The sequence below is a fragment of the Halichoerus grypus genome, chromosome 3 (genome assembly GCF_964656455.1).
Source record: "Halichoerus grypus chromosome 3, mHalGry1.hap1.1, whole genome shotgun sequence".
NCBI lineage: Eukaryota > Metazoa > Chordata > Mammalia > Carnivora > Phocidae > Halichoerus > Halichoerus grypus.
This window is the reverse complement of record NC_135714.1, coordinates 45411194-45433619: the sequence shown is the minus strand read 5'-3', so window position 1 is coordinate 45433619 and position 22426 is coordinate 45411194. Positions and strand designations below refer to the sequence as shown.

The following is a 22426-nucleotide window of genomic DNA, read 5'->3' as shown; positions in this document are numbered from 1 at the left end:
TTTGATTTCGACTTGGTTAGATTTTAGTTCTTTTATTTCTCCAGAGAGGGTTTCTCTAATATCTTCCATGCTTTCTTCAAGCCCAGCTAGTATCTTTAAAATCATCATTCTGAACTCTAGTTCCAACATCTTACTAATGTCCGTATTGATTAGGTCCCTGGCAGTCAATACTGCCTCTTTTTCTCCTTTTTTTTTGAGGTGATTTTTTCCATCTTGTCATTTTGTCCAGAGGAGAAGAGATGAATGAGAGAACAAAATGCTAACAGGGTAACAATGACCCAAGAAAAATATACACTAAACAAATCAGAAGAGACCTGAAACTGGGGGAAAAGAAAAGGAAAGAAAGAAAAAAAAAGAAAAAGATAAAGATAAAAAAATAAAAACAGAATATGATCAAATACGATCAGGCTTGTGCACAGATCAGTGCCATTAGATTTTGGGTGTATTTTGGTCTCTTAGAAGAAACTGCCTCCCAAAATTTTAAAGAAAGAAAAACTTATACATGTACAAAAATAAGGATAAATATGATGTAGGGATGGAATATGACTGTAAAGATGAAAATTATAAAAGATTTTATAAAAGGGATTGATAAGATAAGAAGTTGGTTGAAAAAGGAAAGAAGAGGATTTAAAAAAAAAAAAAGGGAGAGAATGTGATCAGGCAGGAGACTAGAACAAAGCCATACACTAGAGATTTACGGTATATTTTGGTCTGTTAGAAGAAACTGTATCCCAAATTTTAAAGAGAGAACAGCTTATATATATATACCAAAAATAAGGTTAACTACTGTGATGGGATAGAATATGACTCTAAAAAATGAAAAATAAAAAGATTTTTTTAAAAAAGGGATAGATAAGATGTTGGTTGAAAAATGGAAAAAGAAAGATTCAAAAAAAAAAAAGAAAATTAAAAAAATTAACTTTGAAAGCCTAAGGAATCATGGGAAAAAAGCCATGAATTCTATATGCTATATTTCCCTAGTGCTGGAGTTCTGCCATTCTCATTAACTGGTAAACTTGGTCTTGGCTGGCTGTTCTTGCTGATCTTCTGGGGGAGGGGCCTGTCGCAGTGGTTCCCAAATGTCTTTGCTGGAGGCAGAATTGCCCCGCCCTTGCCGGGTCCGGGCTATGCAATCTGCACAGGTTTGCTCTCGGGAGCTTTTGTTCCCTGCAAGCTTTCCATACAGCTTTGGAGGATGAGAGTGAAAATGGCGGCCTCCAAATCCCCGACCCGGAGGAGCCGAGAACTTGGGGCCCCACTCCTCAGTGAGCCCCCAGAGAAAAGCAGTCAGTCACTCCCATCTCCCCAGTCTCCGGCTGCACTCCGCCCACACCTGGCTTGTGACCATGCGTTTCTATCTCTGGCACCCGACCCAGTGTGGAGTCGCCACTCCTCCCAGGGAAGGAAGGGGAGTTTCCCCGGATCTGCCGCTTGCTGGGTCCCTGCTGGAGGAGCAGTGGCCCAAATGTGCCGCGGATCACGGTTTACGGCAACCCGGAGCTGAGAGCCAGCTCCTCGGCTCCGTCTCTGCAGCCGGCTTCCCCACTCCGATACCTGGGAGCTCTGCTGCACTCAGGCACCCCCGGTCTTTCTGTGACCCTGACAGCCACTGGAGCGATGTCCCTCAGTGGAGCCGACTTCTAAAATTTCTGATTTTGTGCTCTGCTGCTCTATCACTTGCCAGTAGCAGCTGACGGAGGCCCCCTCCCCCGCCATCTATCCTCCTGAATAGCACCTCAGATTCACTTCTCCGCACATCCTACCTTCCAGAAAGTGGTCGCTTTTCTGTTCAGAGAGTTGCTGCTATTCTTTTCTTTGATCTCCTGTTGAGTTCGTAGGTGTTCAGAATGGTTTGATCCCTATCTAGCTAAATTCCTGGGACCAGACGAAATTTAGGTCTCCTACTCCTCCGCCATCTTGCTCCTCCCCCTCAAAGGTGGCATCTTAGACTTACTTATGGTAGCATTCTCTATGCTATGGGTCAGTTACTTGATAATCTGACTTCCATACAGTGTTTTCAAACTAAAGCCATTCATTATCTCTGTGACAAGAGAGAGTTTGGGGGCACAGGAAATTGCATGCTCAAAAGTTGCAAGGGGGTGCCTGGGTGGCTCAGTTGTTAAGCGTCTGCCTTCGGCTCAGGTCATGATCCCGGGGTCCTGGGATCGAGGCCCACATTGGGCTCCCTGCTCCTTGGGAAGCCTGCTTCTTCCTCTCCCACTCCCCCTGCTTGTGTTCCCTCTCTCACTGTATCTCTCACTGTCAAATAAATAAAATCTTAAAAAAAAAAAAAAAGTTGCAAGGTTAGTTTCCAGCAAGTTCTCTACCTGTTGCCCTCCTCTTCTAACCCTTCCATGTTACCTTGGTGACCTGCACTATCTCTTTAAGACTCAAATAGGGCAATAAGGGCCATGTTATCTCCCCTAAATGACATCATGAATAAGATGAAAGTTTAGAGTAGAAATGTTGCTCTTACTTGACTATCGTTCCTTCACAACATCTTTTTGTTCAGGACCTCATTATACTCAAACTATTGAGAACCCAAAGAACTTTTGGTTATGTGGGTTATATCTTTGGATATTTACTATGCTCATAATTAAAACTGATATTATTTTTAAATATTTATTAATGTACTAAAACAAATTCATTGCATATCAATATGAATTATACATTTTTACAAAAAATAACTGTATTTTCCTCAAAAAACTTAGTCAAATGAGTAGCATTAGTTTACATTTCTGTAAATAACTTCAACATCTAGCTTGCTAAAAGACAGCGGGATCCTTATATCTGCATTCCATCAGTTGTAATATCAGACTCTATCAGATACTCATAAGAAATTGAGAGTGAAAAAAGACAAATAAGATCTTAGTATTACGAAGATAGTTTTGACCTCACAAACCCCCACAGAGATCTTTGGGACTCTCAAGAGTCACTGGACCACATTACGAGACCACTACTCTTCAGAAAGTCTAATACTATGGAAATAAGATTGAGAATTCAAATTTGCCTGTGGTAGAACCAGGAAGTCAGAAGCAAACTATCTCTTCAGTTAAAGGAAAATGGGAGAAATTTAAAAATTGTCTGCAGGAATACAAGTTGACATATGACATAACTTTTTAAAGTGTGGTAGGTAATGATCTACAGCTCATAAAGGACCTGAAGTTGAACTTCACTTAACAGTGGAGACTTGCTTCTAATTAACAAACACAAGGTTCTACAAGCTTACTGGGAGGCCAGTGACTCAGACTGTAGAACATAAGAACATTCAGGTTACAAGGGCCCACAGAGGTCATCTTTTATCATCTTTAATTTTTTCATTTTAATTATAATAATATTGGGATCCAATCAGACTAGAGACTTTAAAAAGACAGGAGAATTCAAAATTCAGCATTTTTTCATTCTGTACCATGCTTCAGTACTGAAAAATAACAGTTCAAATATGGCCAGTACTGGCTAATCTAATTGTTCTTAACACTCGGAGAAGGGGTGGTTAGTGACTTCGAATATTTCATAAAATCTAAGAATCCATTCCCCAGAAAAATATACTTAAGCACATACACATAGGTCCCTGAAGCCCAAGCATGAACTAACTAGAGCTCAGTGTAGCCCTAGTTAAGAACCTACAGGCCACTTTAAAAACATACAATTCTGGGATCCATACATTTGGGAAGTGAAAAATTAGAGAGCAAAATACAATGAAAGTTATAGGAGCTAATGTTATTTATTTAACGGACCAAATTTTCTTAATTTCATGTGGATTAACACTGTATCAAAGTGACAAATGATAATGATAAACCTCTTCCAAAGTAGGATTTATTCATTCATTCACAAATATTTTAAGTGCCTACTGAATGCCAGGCCTTTTTTCTAGGTCCTGAAGATAAATGGTGAGCATAATGGACACATTGTGAACCATGATGGAGTTTTCAGTCTAGTGGGAGAGACAGACATTAAATAAGAATGTGATATCTCAAGAATAAAATTATTAAACCTTTCCCATCTAAACTCTCAGCTTCTATAGCTTCTCCAAAGTTGCATCCTAAGAAGCTCAGACCACATCAGCACAACCTCAAACATCATCCACCCACAATTCCAGAAGCTAATTAAGACAGTATTTTAGCTACTATATGGTCGGTGATAAAAGCTAAGAAAGTAAAAATACTTTTTCTTTCAAGTGTAATGATTTATTTGGCCATAGAGTGTTTCTTTAGAATGTTTCCCATCAAGACAGGCCTACGCTGCCTCTTCCTTTATGATAAAAACCCTTTCCAGAAGAAATCTTTGGACTTCAGCCTCATGTAAAGGAAGCTCACTTCCCTGACTCTCTTTTCCTTAGACTGGGGTCTCTCCATGCTTCATTTGGTAGTAGAGTGATGAGATCTTAAAGGCCAAGATCAAGAGGTGAATCTAGAATAGTACTGCCCGATAGAACATTCTGTGATGACGCAAATGATCAGTACAGTAGCCACCAGACATATGTGGCTATTAAGCATTTTAAATGTGGCTAATGTGGTTAAGGAACTGAATTTTAAATTTATTTAACTAAAAAATTAAATTTTATTTAATTAAAAAATAAATTTTATTTAATTTTTTAAAAATAAATTTTATTTAATTTTTAAAAATTAAATAGCCACCTTTGGCTAGTGGCTACCATGTTGAATAGTGCAGAGAAAGGGGAAGATAGAGGCCTAATTTCAGTCTGTTTTAGGCTATAAACATAAAAGGAGTCCTTTTGGTTCATAATATTCCTTCCCAGTTCACAAAATCTATATTCAATTTCACTATGGAACATTCACTATACAGACCATATTCTGGGCCATAAAACAATCCACAACCAATTTTAAAAACTGAAATAATACAAAGTATATTCTCTGACAATAACAGAATTAAACTAGTAATGAGTAATAGAAAACTAACTGGAAAATATCCAAATATCTATAAATTAATATACTGCTAAATAACTCATGGATCACAGAATAATCAGAAAATATCGTAAAGTGGATAAAAAGGAAAACACAACATATCCAAATGTAGACCTAAAGGGGGTTTAGAGTGAAATTTATAGCATTAAATGCTTACATTAAAAAATGAGTTTTTTTAAATCAATAAGTTAAGCTTCTACTTTAAGAAGATAGAAAAAGTAAATTAAACCCAAGCACGGAAAAGGAAGAAAATAAAAAATAACAAAAGTCACTAAAATTGAAAATAGTAAAGAGAGAAAACAAATAACATCAAATATCTACCACACCTCTACACCCCTCACCCAAAGACTACTTCCTGGTGTATCATCAGCAAGTATATCTCAGATATGATTACTGGTAACCAAAGGAGGCCATGGCTTTTCCCTAAAAGTAGTTTAAAAAAATGATAATGTTTCCTCTCTCCAAGGTGATATAGATGAAAGACTGGCCTCATTTCCTATAGGTAAAAGGATGGATTATGCCCCTTTGAAAATTCACTTCCTGACATTGAATCAGTGGTTCATAGTTTATTCTCTCCTGTGATTTAATACATGTCAATGATATGCACTTTAGTCAGCCTTCTCAGAAACTCTTCTAGTGATGAAGTGATAGATTATGATCAAATCAAATCCCCCGTGTAAGAAGCACACCTTGGAAATGGCAGAAAAATAATAAATCTCAACAGTCAAATTTGGAATTCAGCAACAATAAACCATGATGTCCCTGTATTTGGTCATTTCAAAAGGGAAATATTACAGATGTTAAAAAGGATTATTAAAGAAGACAATTTAGGTGATATAAACTTTATTTAACACTTCATGGAATGCAGTCTCCTTTCAGAGAACTGGAAAATGTGGCAGAAGGTAAGAAGCGTTTACAGGATAAAGAATAAAGATCAAGGAAGAGAAAAATAGAAAATATTTGATGGCTGGGGCTACACCGTCAACCTTGTTGGGTAAGAAGGAACGAGGCTGAGTGAGAAAGAACAAGGAAGTAAGTATAGAGCTCAGAGTTGGCTTGGTATTTGGGGTTGGCTGGCTGAATTTCTAGGCAAGAAGAGCATTAACAGGGACAAAAAAGTTACCTAAGTTTTGGTTTGCTGATGTGGCTTTAGGAGTGGCTCCATCTTAGGCCTAGTAAGTTATTTCAATAGTCCCCTTCACCTTTTGATCACCCTCCTGACCATTCAAGAGGTTTGATCACAAATATCAGTCTTTGTGTGACTCTCAGCTACTATTGCCTCTCCAGGTCTCAGCATAATATTCACAGGAGACAATGTCCGGCTCCTGTTCTTAGACCTGATTACGTTCTTCTGTTTCTTTTGTTGTTCCAATTGGAGAGAGACTGTCAGCTAGCCAATGGCTGTTCACATGCATTTAAAACTTTTGAGAAAAGACAGCATATTAGGAAAACAATAATAATTATTAGCAGCAAAACAATGCCCATGGAGAGCTCCCTAGAGCCAGGGACCCCATGACCGAACCCAGCTAGAATCAAATAAGTCAAGAAATGATCCTGAAGACCAGAATACTTCTTTAAGCCACTTGGACTATTTATTATTTCATGTAACTGTGTCTCCACTTCCCCAGAAGCGTTTATCCAGAGAGCTTGTTTCAGAAAAGCTGAGGCACTGGAAATCAGGAAGAAGTTTGTAACAGGCAGAAAGAACTACAGGATCACCAACAGCATAGCCAATTCAAAAATCAGTTGGAAGCTACATTACCCTCCTCTGCAATTGCCTGAGATATGTGAAAAATGGCATTATCTATTCAGGACAGGGCAAGGAAAAAGGCAAACAAAAGAATCATGAAGACCTTCACTGTGTAAGAATTAGGAAAAACATGGTCACAGAGGGAAGGAAAAATAGAAACATTCTTGATCCAGCATCTTGGGATGAAGCAGTCTACCCTGATGTTGGCTACTTCTCTTCCTGGTCAATTTGATTTTGAGGTCTCCAGCATTAACACATGACCACAGACCAGATGTCTGGTGGAGCCTTCTTCAGTTGTGAAATATGCCCTCAAGGTTTGACACCTTGTCATCTGACAGTGTCACTGGCCAAGAGTACTTAATCTCACTTTTGCAAAAGCATCAGAGAAAAACACTGTCTATACATGACAAAAGACTTAAAAATGCCCATGGTTAAAGATCTGATAAGAGTTCAATATAATGGAATGGAGAAGGAAATTTGGTTATTTCTGTGGCATTCAATATTTTAAGATAATAACTGGAAATATGACTGATAGCATTATACCAAGACATATCAGATTTTCAGGAATTTCATACAATTTCTAGAACACTGAAATTAATTACACGCATCCATACAAATATAACCTAAGAAGATTTAGCATCACTTCTTATTTGATAATGCTTCCCATGTAATATAACATACTAAATAAAAATAGTTTAACACCTTACTGAGTGAAAGATAAATCCCTTGAGATTTTCAAGGGACTGTCTGGGAAATCTTAAAGTTAGTCTGAGGTTAAAAACAACAATAACAACAACAACAACAACAAACTCCCTTCAGAATTTGATTTGGGGAAGACATCAAAAGGTTTGAACACATATAGGATGTTAAATAGGATCACAGATCATTATGAAATAATACTTATCTATTTAACTTAAGTGACAAAAGTTTAAAAGGCAAATACAGAAGGTTACATAGTTGTGAACAAAACTTATAGCTCTTTTAACATTGACAAGACTGAGTTTTCTTAAGTAATCAATGATCTGATAATGACAACCCGAAGCATAGTATATTATTTTCATAAGACACAAAATCATTGCTTTCCAGGTAGATTACCCAAAAGGTAAAAAAGCTTTTCACAATCCCTTATCAAGAACAAACCAATAGTCAAAAAAAACTTTGTCCTTTTAACACAGAGAAAACCAAATTCTAATTTTGTACCAGTGTACTTTTGACATTAAAACTTTAAAAAAAAAAAAAACTTAAATAAATCCATTCCAATCTCAGCCAGCTTGAACACATAAAATTCCTTTCCCAAGATTCCTTTTTCACAAACTGCTACAACTATTTTATATCCATTCAAATTTTGTCCTACGATTTTTCCTACTTCTCCTTCTGGAACAATCAGTTGTTTTAAGACAAAATTACTCTCGTTTTCTCTTCACAAAAACACATCTCCACACACCTCATACCTTTTCTTACCAAAAACACATCCTACTTTCCTTGTATAGAGATGTTTCCCTTTTTATTTCTAGTAGTTTTAATTATATTAATTAGATTCTTAACCCTTAGAATCCTTGATTCCTAGTAAAAACTAAGATGTAAGCAATTTTGGACTTTTACACTAGCCATCATTAGATTGGCAAACTTATAAATGCATTCCATAATTTCTAAAAGTATATTCTTTCTCACAGTAAATTTTTCAATGTGGCACTAAACATGTTTACTAATAGACCCAAGTATCCATAGTTCCTCTAGAAAAGGAAGTCAAAATGGTAAACCTATGTTCAGTAATTAATGTTTCAGTATTTTATCTTATTCAGAATGATCTAGATATTCAATAAATATCTAGCATTTAACTTACTTCAGTATAACTGTAAGGTTCCAAGTTACCAAAAAGATTTTGGAAACTATTTTTAAGTAGACATACCATAAAGTATAATTATTACTGAAAAGTTCATTTATAAGCCTCTATTTTTACTTATATCTATTAAATTTACTTGTTCTTAACAATCATGTTTAAATTGCTCATGAAAATTTCATGGGACATTAACAACTAACCATCATCTTTATTTTTCTTGCTCTTAAATTCTGTAACAGAGATAACATAACCTTATTTGACTTTTAGTAAACCTAATTATAATAAAAAGTATTATACATAATAATGATAACTGTAAAAACATCCCTGCTTTAACTAAACCAATAAACTAGCATTCATTTACCAAAGGTTATCCTAGATAATGTGAATTTGAAAAACATCTGTCAGTTTCTCTATTTCTGAGAGTATACTTGATCTATATAAATGTTCAATTTTCTTTAAGCCAATTAAATAGAGCTCTTTACAAATCAATTCTGTTAGTACCATCCAGAGATAGAAAAAAATCCCACAACTATAACATGTATATAGACATACATAAACATACAGACACTAATAGAGATCTTAGAGCTTTTGCTTTAAAATTTTAGCTGTGAGACAGGTACGATAATGCAAAACTCACTCATTTAAAAAAAGTTGGATCCAAATCATGTCTCTGGCAGATATAATAAGTTAAGGCTGTTAGAGTAAGCAGCTGGTTAGGTTTTAACAGGATGCTTAGAGGCCAGCTAAGGGGGAGTCAAGGCCCATTATCAGGGAAGTTAGCAGCCTGTTCTGGCCGCATCCCACAAACAAGGCCACAAGAAGCCAGATCAAACCAGACACTCCCAAGACAAAGAACACCAGAGACCCTGACCAATTAAGGGAGAAAAGGCACAAAACCCTGCTCCCAAAGAAATCCCTTTTCTAAATAATAAATATTCCACCCCCTTGTTAACAACTATCAATAAAAGACAGAAACCCAAACCCCAGGACACAGCTCTGCTTTGAGCACACAGGCTCTCACCTGGAGAGAGTGTACTCTCTCCAATAAACTCTTCACTTGCACCATTCAACCACTGTCTGGTCCATCCTTGAATTTTTTACTTGCAAGGAGACTAACACCCTCTGGCAACATCCCAGGAGGGGCTAGGCAAAAGCCTCAGATCACAGAGGTCTCCCCAGTCCACCAGGCAAAAACGTTACCTGCTCTCATGAATTAAAGTTTTTACCAGTATTTATAAAAAAGACTTTTAAGAATTCTCATTTGCCTAGTTTTTAAATAGACTTTCCCTTTTCTTTCCTTTTTTTAAAAAGATTTATTTATTTATTTATTTATTAGAGAGAGAGAGTGCATGAGCAGAAGAAGGGGCAGAGGGAGAGAATCCTCAAGTAGACTCCACACTGAGTGTGGAGCCTGACTCAGGGCTTGAGTCCATGACCCTGAGATCATGACCTGAGTTGAAATCAAGAGCTGAATGCTCAACTGACTGAGCCACCCAGGCAACCCTCTTTTTACCTTTTGATAAGAATTACTTCCTTAAAGTTTGTGTTTCAAAGAGATGGCCCTCGGGGCACCTGGGTGGCTCAGTCGTTAAGCGTCTGCCTTCGGCTCAGGTCATGATCTCAGGGTCCTGGGATTGAGCCCCGCATTGGGCTCCCAGCTCAGCAGGAAGCCTGCTTGTCCCTCTCCAACTCCCCCTGCTTGTGTTCTCTCTCGCTGTCTCTTTCTAAAATAAATAAATGAAATCTTAAAAAAAAAAACAAAAACAAAGAGGTGGCCTTCAGTTCCTAGAGAAAACAGAGTAGAATATTTACATCCCAAAGGCATAGAAAAAATATGCAATTTCCTCCAAGAAGGACTTTTGTTGCCTAAATCCATAATTTTTATAATATTACAAGCCTTTGGGGATGAATAGAGGATGTTTGGTGATTGGTAAAGACAATAGGTGGGCTTTTTCTGTTCTTGTGAAAACTCAGTTTGTAAGACAAGTTGTAGAAGTTGTCCTCAATGGGTAAAACAGTTGTTTTTAACTTCTCAAAGAATTGGGTTGTAACCTGAATGATATCAAGGTTACTGACCCAACCATCTTACTACATTATCTTCAATTAAGACAGAAATCAAAATATTCCTATGTTCTAGATTTAGAGCTATTTGTCTCAAAAAGTTTTTCTTTCCCTCTGGGTACATAGTATCATTTAGCTTAGGGAAGAAGGCCTGAAGAGTAATTTCTCTCATGCTCTGAATATCAGCTTCCAATCTGGCCAACTTCTGACCATAAAGTTACTTAAAAAAAAAAAAAAAAAAAAAACCTTTCAACTATCTTGTCAGGTTTCAGCTTGTATAAATAGTAAATATTCAGCAGTACTGAATGACCCCCACGGACAGAGGAGGCATCCCCAGAGGAGGGTGCAAAAGATACTATTCTCCCAATATCCAGAGCCACTCCCAAAGATAACCAAAAGAAAGACCTGGACAATTCCCTGAGAGCTGGCAAGAGTCATTGAGACCCTAGCCACAAATGAAGTGCAACCCACATTTCTGTCCAGCCATATCTTTGAGCCCCCAACCTGACAGTGAAGCTGCCTACATACACAAGAACCAACAATCTGTGGGCCCCAGGTAGACAGAAAGCCAAGCCAAGTGGTCAGGGCAAATTCGAGATGCACAAGAAGGCAATAGCTAGCTGTTTCTAGGAGAGAAAGGACTGATAACCACTGGGCACCCCAAAACCAAATTCATGAGAGATTTGGAAAAGAAGCGACAACATTAATTTTACCTTTTTTTCTCAACCAGGCACTGCAGAGATCTGGAAGAGCTGACTCTGGTTGGAATTCTCACGCTTCACCAGCTTCTGCAGATGCATGCAGCTGGCCTGTGCACCTGTTTGTCCCATGGGCCATCAGCAGTCAGCTTGGGATTCCATTCTTCTCCACCAAAAACTGTTAAAAATTGATTAAAGAAAACAATTTAGGTGGTAAAACAAACTTTATTTAATACTTCGTAAAGTAGACAGTCTCTCAGAGAACTAAAAATGGCATGGAGGCAAGACAACTTTTGTAAGATAAACAATAAAGAACAAGGAGGAGGAAAATAGAAAATAATGGACAGTCTGGAGCCACACAGTCAACTTTGTTTGGGTTGAGAAGGAACAAATAAGGAAGTATAAAGCCCAGAGCTGGCTGGGTGTTTGGGATTAGTGGGCTGGATATACTACATTTCTGGTCAAGCAGAGCATTTACAGGGACACAAAAGTTATCTAAGTTTTTGTGTGTGTGCTGATGTGGCACCCCAGCCAGGAGTGACTCCATCTGGCCCCAGAAGTTATTTCAACACAGGTAAATTCTACTAATGTACAACAACTATGTAAGATAATGTAAGAATAACTGTCTAGACAGATGATGGTTTCAGCTGCAGCAGTATGATCCACTGGATGCATTCCCCCATTTCAAAGTAATTCAATTCAGTAGATGTTTATTGAGTCTACACTGTGTGCAAAGCACAGGCACTAGTGAAAGAATTCATTTTAAATCACAATAGTTAAGATGAGATGTCATCTAATCTAAACTTTCTTATATGGATTAAAAAAAAAAAAAAAAAACAGAAACGAGTTTGGCGATGTTTTGCAGGAGGTCAGCTGAACTTACTAAAACTTCATGGCAACACCAAAAAGAGAACTAGGTCAAGTGTCCTCACCATGGTGGAAGCCTGCCAATATTTTTCATCTTTTCTGGGAAACCTTCCCTGACTGTTCAAGTAAATCTGATCGTTTATCCTCTGTGCTACAACTGGGCCAAGTGCATACATCTATCATTGTAATTAATCATAGTATTATAATTATTTATATCCATCTCCATTTATCTGGTATAGAAATTAAGAGTATGGGCACTAGAGCTCTAATCTCAACCAATGACAACCTGTATATTACCTAGAGGAAATTTCTTTACCACTCCATGCTGCAGTTTCCTTACCTGCAATACAGGAATAATATTGGTATCCAACTCAGAGGTCTAGTAATGAGATTTAAATGAGAAAATCCATATAATGTGTTTAGTACAGTGTCTGTCAGAAAGTAAGTGTTGAAAAAATATTAACCATTGTTATTCATAGCGTGCCAACAATATTTCTAGTGCCAGATATATCTTGATTGTTCAATAAAAAAATTTATTGAGTACCTAATATATCCCAAGTGCTCTTGCCAAGCACTGGACTTTCAAACATTGGTAAAATACAGTAATCAGTGTGATCATAATTATAACTGAAATAGAGTGAAGTCATAATGGTAAACACAAACAAAAGAGTGGTTAACAAGGCTAAGGGCATAGTAGAGGGTGAAGACAAGCTTTATAGGAAAGAAGAAACTTTCAAAAATACCTCCCCTTTCTTCTTCATTTCTTTTATCATTTCAGAGAAAACGAAAATTTTTCCTATACCTCTATAAAGGTTGAGAGAAATCTGAAGTAAAGAAAAATTATTTGGGCATTATAGCACATGTTGTCAGCTAATGTCTGTGAGCTAGGTAATGTAATACGGAGGAAGAAAGGGCAAATTCACTTTTTTTTAAAAAAAGATTTTATTTATTTGACAGAGAGAGACACAGTGAGAGAGGGAACACAAGCAGGAGGAGTGGGAGAGGGAGAAGCAGGCTTCCTGCGGAGCAGGGAGCCCGATGTGGGGCTCGATCCTGGGACTCTGGGACCATGACCTGAACCTAAGGCAGACACTTAACGACAGAGCCACCCAGGCACCCCCAGGGCAAATTCACTATTAACTTAAGGCCAGGAATATTGTCTCATAAGAAAAACAGTCTAGGTCAGAAAAATTACTCATGCAGATGAGAGAGAACAGTCCTTGGGGGAAAAAATGGATATCCCCACAAATAATGTGTGTCCTATTTCAGAAAGAAACTAAATAAAACCCACTATCAAAGCCCACCATTTTCCTTCCCTCCACATACACCTACTTCCATCTACAGATCAGACAGCTCCCATCTCTTGTGGCCCAGATACTCCATCTCCCAGAGCCATTAGATCATGCCACTGTAAGTATATCTTCCCTCAGTCACCTGGGTTATATTACTTTTTAAAACATAACTTCTCATCATTGAACACTACATCAGAAACTAACGATGTACACTATGTTGGCTAATTGAATTTAAATTAAAAACACACACACACAAAAAAAAAAAAAAAAAAACATTAACTTCTATGATCTACTAAAATTGTGTATACTTTTATTCTCTTAACATGCCCAAAGTATAATTATGGCACAAAGAATACTTACGGAAGTTATTCCAAATAACTGCATGGCAATATGAGTATCACACTAATCATTGATGATGACATTGAAACTTAAGTCACACAGAATTTTTAACTGAGATACTTGAAACTTGAACACTGGAAAAAACACAGTGGTGGATTTTATATGTGTATCTGCTCAGCTGAATATGAGAAAATGCAATTAACTCTTTTTTATAGGCTAGTGTATTATTCCCATGATCATTACTTAGCTAAGCTACTTAAGGATAACTGTCCTTTAAGGAAAGGACTCTGATTCTCATTAACTAGATTTCTGACCCATAGAGGAGTTTTAGCATTTATTTTCAGGTCCTTTATTTTTTTTTTTTTCAATTAAGCACTGCATCGAAATTTTAAGCAGTAGTGTGATTTAATATTGTTTTGTCAAAGGTTCTTACTTAATAAATCTAATCAGACCGTTGACTTAAGTCCAAAAAATAAAGGTCAAGCTCCTTGACATAACTGTTCTCCAAAAATATGCAGGTATAAAGAATATAAGCTGAGATATTCCCTAAGTAGGTACTCTGAAATTTAGAAAACCAAACTAAGCAATAATCATCCTAGTCTCTGAGAGATAAGGAAAAAAAAAAAATTAGTTGAAGTCATATATGCATGTCATAAAGATGGTTAATAATCTGATGTGAAGGAGAACTATGATAGAGTATGTATCAATTATCCTAGATAATGGAACCAAGGGTACTATATATGAGACAAGCAAAAAGTGGGTTAATAAGGAATAACTGGCCTTTACATACAGCAGAAAGAATGTAGTGATTGCAGTTTTGCTGAAACCCTTAAGAGAGTGGCTTTAGGATTAATACAATATTTTCAAAATAAAAAATATGGACCTAAAGCCCGTCTTATATTTTTCCTATAACAAAAAAATTTAGGGGTGCCTGGGTGCCTTAGTCAATTAAGCAACTGCCTTTGACTCGGGTCATGATCCAGGGTCCCACCTTGGGCTCCCTGCTGAGAACGGAGCCTGCTTCTCCTTCTCCCTCTGCCTCTCTCTTCTCTTTCTTGCTGTCAAATAAATAAATAAATAATTTTTTAAAAAATAATAAACTAAAATTCTGTATTTTTGTAGCTCTTCCATATTTACTTTAAAATGTATTATCATTTATAAACTTCAAATGTGACTACTCAGGTAACCTGAACCCCCACACCCACATCAAAAGGAAAAGAGTACAGGGTGGGGAAAGCATGAGGAGGAAAATGGTCTCTCATAGATGTTCTTTGGAAATGAAAATGTTACAGTAAGTTACTGCATTTTGCCTTTTCCCCAGGTTTCCAGGTCTTAAGTAAAGAAGTCACTACTAAGTCCCTATCAAAGCAGGAAGAAAAAGATCAAAGGCACATTTGCAAAGGCCCAGAAGTGACAGCAGCAGAGCTCAGACATATTCATGGACTGCCAGACGGTTCAGAGTGGGAAGTGTCGGTTGCCGACAGGGTTGCCACAATATGAGGCGAGACTAAGAAGCCATGTGTGTAAAGAGCATCCTTGGCTGCCTCTGGAGCTTGGACTTTATACTAAAGCAATTGGAAGCCATTTAAGAGTTTTCATTAGGGGAATAATACTAGCAGCTCTGTGCTCTAGAAAGATCCCTCAGGCTGCTGTGTAAACAACAAGGTAGACGGAGCAAATTGGAGGAAGGAAAACCAATTGGGAGGCAACTGCAGTAATCTAAGGGAAGATGAAGTTGTTATGAACAAAGTTTATGACAGTGAGGATGGAGAGAAGCAGCTGGCTGTGAGAGATATTAGGGAGGTCGAAGCTGCCAGACTTGGTGATTGACTGGGCAACAATGAGGTTGAGGCATTAAAATGACATGCAAGTTTCTCCCTCAGGCAACAGGATAAATAATGGTGCCTGAGTTTCCTTTGGAACACCCAGGGGTGATATCCACTAAGCAGACCGATATCTAGGTCGAGAGCTCAGCAGAACGACCTGGGCTAGAGATAAAGACCCCCGTAGAAGACTCATTTCTTCTGCATTTCTATAGCAAGCTGAATCTATTTCTATGGTATTAATCACATTATTGCAATTATATGTTTACTCTCCTTTCCTCTAGCAGGCTGTACATTCACTGACAGTGTAGGTCATTTGTATTCATCTTTCTATCTCTAGTGCTCAGCAAGCAATTAAAAGGATATTTACCAGGCACTGTTTTTATTACATGCATAAATTTATTTAATTCTCACAACAACCTATGAAGTAGTAGTTTTATTATCCCCATATCACAGATGAGGAAACTGAAGCTGAGAATCAGTAAATAAATTTACCAAAGTCCTGCTGCTAGTAAAACAGACCCTAAACATAGACTGTTACTTTAGGTACATAGTAGGTACTTAGTATCTGTTTATTTAAATAAATTGACCTGAGAACTATATGGAAAATGTCTTATCTAAAGAAATGGAGGACGGGGCACCTGGGTGAATCAGTCGTTAAACGTCTGCCTTCGGCTTGGGTCATGATCCCAGAGTCCTGGGATCGAGCCCCTCATCGGGCTCCCTGCTCAGCAGGAAGCCTGCTTCTCCCTCTCCCACTCCCCCTGCTTGTGTTCCCTCTCTCGCTATGTCTCTCTCTGTCAAGTAAATAAATAAAATCTTTAAAAAAAAGAAATGGAGGACAGGGAATAGAGAAGCATTCAGGCACCAGTTAAAATACTACTTATTGTTAAAATCTTCTCTAGCCCACTTGACTAAGTCAAATTCCTCTTATAAGTCCCCAAATATTTTCCTTTATAGCATTTTGTAATTGTATGTTTCTTTATAGAGCTTTTTATTTCTCTTTCTCCCACTGCTTTTCCCACAGTAACTTTCTCATCTCCATATCCCTAGTGCTTAGTGGTGAGTCTGGTGCATGGAAAGTCCTTAAGAATAAATTCTATCTGACTTCTGCTCGGTGTTCTTTCTTGGTTAGACTTTTGGGATTTCACAGGGTCAGGCCATACCCGTTATATCTTATGGCAAGATACTTGGCACTACTGACATTTTTAACTGGATAATTCTTTGTTGTGGGAAGCTGTCTTTGTGCATTGTAGGATGTTTAGCAGCATCCCTGGCCTCTACACACTATATGCCAGTAGCACTGATCCCCCAAGTCATGAGAATCAAAAATGTCTCCAGTCATTGCCAGACATCTCCTGTAGGTGGAGGTGGAGAGCCAAATTACCCCAAGAGAACAACTATCTTGGGGCTGAAGTGAGAGAGAGGACAGAGAAAGCGAAGAAGATTTGCCTTAGGAGGGACAGAATCCTCTTCCTTCAGCAACTCCTGCTACCCAGGCTATGCACAAATTGGTGACTGGCTGTTTTCTTTGACCTCAAATTCTCTTGAATCTTTTATTCTAGATGCATTCATGTTTCTATTCTTCATGTGCCAAGCCTTGGACTTTCCTCGGAGTTTTCACTTCAACCTCAAAACAATTGTGTTCTCTTGCACTGAGGCACTGAGTTATGTATTGATCCAATGTCAAGCTCTCCCCGCTCCTGCCTTTCTCTCTTTCTCTCTCCCTCTCTCAATCTCTCTCTCAATCTCTCTTTCTCTCTCAATCTCTCCTTTATCCCTCGGTTGCTAGTTACTAATATTAGCAAGGGTCCTTTTGTTGAGTCTGCAATGCCCTGTATTAGTTAACTAATGCCACATAATCACTGCATCATAAACCACACAAAAACTCAGTGGCTGAAAACAGCAATCATTTGTTTTCATAGAACTGAGGGTCAACAGAAGGTTGGCTGCTCTAAGCTGTGTTTGTCAGGAGTCGTTTGGTTCTGTTCCATATCTCATCTTCCCAGGAGCACAAGATTAACCACGACATGTTCTTGTCATGGCGAAGGTACAGTAGAGCAAACCCAACTGAATAAACACTTTTCAAGTCCTCAGTTACGTCACACCTGCTAACATGCCATTGACCAAAGCAAATTTATGGGCAAAGTCACATAAGGAAGAGAAGAAACTGTAAATTCACATAGCAAAGTGTGTGGTTACAAACAAGGAGGTAGAACTAGGGCCATTGTAATTGTCAATATTTCCAATCTTTTTATGAATCCCCTGAGTCTCATAAATGTACTTTTAAGAGTAGGCCTACTTGTGCCAGTAAGTGTGGTAATAAAATAATGACCCAGTGTTCAGACACTAGGCCTTACTTATTAATATTCGATGCAGGTGCTAAAGATCTACCAATCAACTTTTAATTTATAAATAGGACAGATTTGTTCCCTGATACTGCTGTGTAATTTCACTCAATTTTCAGAATAGATAGTGCTTTACTCCTACACAAGAGATATAATTATCACCATTTTTTTAAAACTTTGATTGCACATTTTGCCTTCTCAAATTAGTCACTTCCTACAAATGGGAAGATTAGGAATAGACAGAATATATAATACTAATCAAACACATAAGGACCAGAGTAGAGTGTTTCATGTAAAATGTTCCTTTATTAAATATAGGAGGTTGACAATATACATAGCAATGAAAGGGAGCAGAAAATGAAATCCCTTTTGAAAGACTGGTAAGACACAGTTATGCCATATAGTCATGGTTGTGACACAATGTGATTCAGATGGCTTATTTCTTTCTAGACTTAGGCTCTTTTGTTACTGGGACTCTGGATTATCCAGGATGAAATTCTCATCTGTTGTCCTGAATTTTGAAGTTGGAAAAAACCAGCTGGTTAGGCCTACTCCCAATGTAGTGGTCCCTGTGAACAATCAGGCATGTACCTGGGAACACGGCTGTGCATCTGCCCAAGCAAGAGCAATGGAAGGACTGCAATCAGCAACCTACGGGGCTCCAGCCCTCCTGCATTTACCTGGTTTTTCTTAAGCTTTATCCAGTTCATAAAGCTGTCCATAAAATACTCCTAGCTCTATGGCAACCTGGAACATTATAGAGTTAATCCACTTAAATCCTACTTCTTTAACATCTCCACTTCCATGCATCCCAGACACATAAAATTTGTGTTAAAACAAAACTCATGATCTTCCCAGTCAACTTGCTCTTCCTTCTGTGTTGTCTATTTCAATAAATAGGTCTACCTACCTTCCTATTGCTCAAGAGTAACCCTGTCAAAGACTCCTTTTCCCTTAACCTCCACCTATAACCAAGCTATTCCCAAATATATTTGGTTACATTTTCTAAATATTTCATGATCACCCTTTTCTCCCCATCCCACTGCCATTACCTGAGTCCAAATCACTATAAACTTTCCCAGGGGAACTACAGTACCTTGCACTAAATCTTTTCCACTCACCATTCTGCAGGCTGAAGGGTCAAAGATAAATGTGGGCTTAATACTCTACAAAGCCTTTCCATTACTCATAGGATACCATTCAAAATCTTCCATCTAAACTTTTGGTTTTTCTCACAATGTAACTGTGGTGATAGTGAAAGAAAGCAGTTTACTAAGGAAATTTATAGTGACATATATGGCCTCATTGGTCCCCATCAATTAAAATCTCACTGTCCCAAGATGTCCACCTCTCCTTAGAGGAAAAGGCTACTTTTTATGCTATGTTCCCAATCGATACTGATTGGCAGAAAAGGCGTTTGGAGTTCCCCAGAAAATTGTAAGAGATGGATACTCAAGTTCACCTGCCATTACAGTGCCAGACACATAATTGGTATCTAATAAATACTTGCTTAATTAATTAAAAGCACCATAACAAAGACATTACCATCTTTACATTATGGAAAAGGAAATTAAGGTCAGTTAAGAGACTTGCCAAAGACTAGAGAATTTGCAAATCGCTGAACCAGGTTTGTATCTTGCACTTTGTCTGTCTGCAGATCTCAGGCAGCATCTGCAAGGTTCAGTGAGTCCATACAAATATCCTCCAGCTCTATTCTCGTTTACACTGTCCCAGAGGAAGCTGGAAGGTAGAATTAACAAGAAGGTTGTATCCAGACATCATGGAGCTAATAGTATTTGAAGTTAGGGAATACTGGGGAATTTAAAAAGTAACTTCAAAGAAACAAATCTGAAGATAATTCAATTCAACAAACATTTGCTAGAAGCTGGGAATACCAAGTTGAGGGAGACAGTGGTCTGGACCCTCCAGGGCTCACACTGTTGTAGAGAAAACAGGCATGCAAACAAATGACTATGATAAAATACCACGAGGCAGTTAAGTAATATAATGAACAAACATATAACCCACACATCCAATCTTGGATACGTTGTGAGGTTTTGAAGAGAGGTGATTAACTCATGACTTCCATTACAACCTCACAAGATAACCTGGTAATTCAGCACACAGGCTCTGTTCTACTACTTACTAGATACACAACTTTGAATAAGGAGCACTCTTAAGCCTCAGCTTTCTCATCTCTTAATAATTGGAAAAAATAATGATAAATAATCACAGAATATTTTTGAGACTTAAACTATAATAATAATTAACTTTTATAGAAGTTTTGCAATGTGCCAGACAGTTTTTGGTACATTACCTCATTTAAATTTTGTAAAACCCCAATATGAGAAATATTACTAGCCCCATTTTGTAGATGAGAAAACTGAGGTACAGTGAATTAAATGATTTGCCCAAAGTCATATAACTAGCAGGTGGAATGGCCAAGTAGTCTGGCTCCAAAGCCTGCATTCTTTAATTACTTCTCCATTTTTAATTTACCTCTCAAATTTAGATGATGCTCTAAAGCTTTCAGCATAGGCCTTGTCACATGAATTGAATCAGCTTAGCTTTATAATAGAAATTATATTTAAAATATTGAGCCCATGTACCTTTTACTCTCCTCCTACAGCCATTTGTCCATTAGATAACAGGGAGGGGAAAAGGAACAATAGTATCCTGGAAGGAAAAATGTGAATTCTCTCCAGGACAGAACAGGAAATGAATATAAGTGGGAGAGGAGAGAAAAAGGTGGCAAGAGAAATCGCTTACCCACTCCAAAGCAAAACCCAGGTTGGGAGGAGGAGCAAGGAAAGAATCAGAAAATTTGATATGAAGGCTGAAAACAGAGGTTTGCTCTCCTCCCTGTCTAAAACTCTGAAGTGAGACTGTCATTGATAGAACAGAAATGGCTAACAGTTCTGGTTAGGCTGAAGGACAGCCCAAGTTCATGCTCTGAACCTGTCTTGCCTTCTACATAGTGTAGAAGGAATCCTAAATTCTACATGCCCCATGGGCAAGTGAAATTCAAATTTAGGCATCCCATATCTTATCTGGCAACCCTAGTCTCCATGTAAATTTCTTAGGGGAATCTATGCCTCATACAAAGCAAGTCACAGCTCTGTAATGGAACCTTTGAAGCAAAAATAATCGCCCATTGAGTCTTTTGTCCCTTCACACATGGAGACAAAATATAGGACAAGAAACAGACAGTATCTTCAGCTTAGGGAGGAAAATGGTTAGATCAGCCATTCTACACTATTTTCAAAGAACTATAAGCAAATATTAAAAATATATGACAAACCCTGAGAAAAGTTTCAGATCAAAATCACAGCCTCCCTAGCAATGTAAAAGATAAAAAGAAGAAATATGGCATCATCTAAAAGACTATATAAACTTTTTAGCAAAAAGTCAAAAATCTTCAGATAAGCTATATGGATGTTGCTTCTATTACTGCCATTTTCCATAAAAGTCAGATAGTAATAGGGTTTCTTGAATTTATTATCCTAAAGCACAAGTTACTATTAATATAACCAATATTTAAAGGCAATATAATATCATGGTTAAGAGCACAGATTTTGGAGTCAGACTTGATTTTTATCTTGCTTATTCCACATTGCCATATTTAGAAAGCTATTGAACTTTTTCAAATTCGGTTTTAAACTTGGGATTAAATAATTCCTAACTCATGTGGTTATTCTGAGGACTAAATTAGCTACTGTAGGTATATTGTAGGTATACTAGCATATATAGAAAGTGCTCAGTAAGTGATGGCTCTCTACCTATCTAAATCTAGACCTAGATATGGATATAAATGTAATGATAGATGACAGATAGATGATAGATAGATAGATAGATGATAGATAGATAGATAGATGATAGATAGATGTGTATGTATAATATTTACGTATACTTGATCATTTCATAAGGGTTAATTGTTGGTTGTTTTTGCCACTTCGCTGACTAACTGAAAAAGAAAACCAACCGAGGAAGGAGTATTAAATGAGATAGAGGGGGAAGGTAATAAGCAGGTCTCACACGTATTATTCTTAGAAAATGCCTGAAGCTCTAGGTTATTAGTAAATTGGTCCATATAAACCTTTCTCATCCAGAGAAGAGTTGGTTCTGATCTAAATGAAGAGGATTCACTGTGCTCATCTCTATTTCAGTCTTTACCTTTCATCTTAATACTTCAATCACTGGGACTTTGTCACACAGAATATTGGAGGTGGGAAGATTCAGAAAGGAACCTGCTATAGCCCTTCACCTCCAGAGACAGGAATGGGGTCCCTTCCTCTAAGTTCCATGGGGAAGTTATTAGTTGAGTAAGAACAAGATGTCAGTGCTTTGAAGCCAAGCCAGGGCCCTTTCCACCTTACCCTGCTATTTCTCCCAAGGGCATGGGGTCAGTGTGTGGAGAGGTGACCTGCATGACACAGCTCCTCCCAAGGGATCAGGGCCACTCACTGCTGTAGCCCCCAGTGCT

At 37.8% G+C, this 22426-nt stretch overlaps 1 long non-coding RNA gene across 1 annotated transcript in view; it reads right to left on the bottom strand.

The window, feature by feature from the left end:
• Positions 1-11297: 11297 nt before the first annotated feature.
• The window catches only part of LOC144381252 (uncharacterized), a 319122-nt gene continuing 307993 nt past the window's right edge, over positions 11298-22426 (bottom strand). Inside the window, exon 4 of the long non-coding RNA XR_013446143.1 lies at positions 11298-11452. This is a non-coding gene — a long non-coding RNA (uncharacterized LOC144381252). The remainder of the gene's footprint in view (positions 11453-22426) is intronic.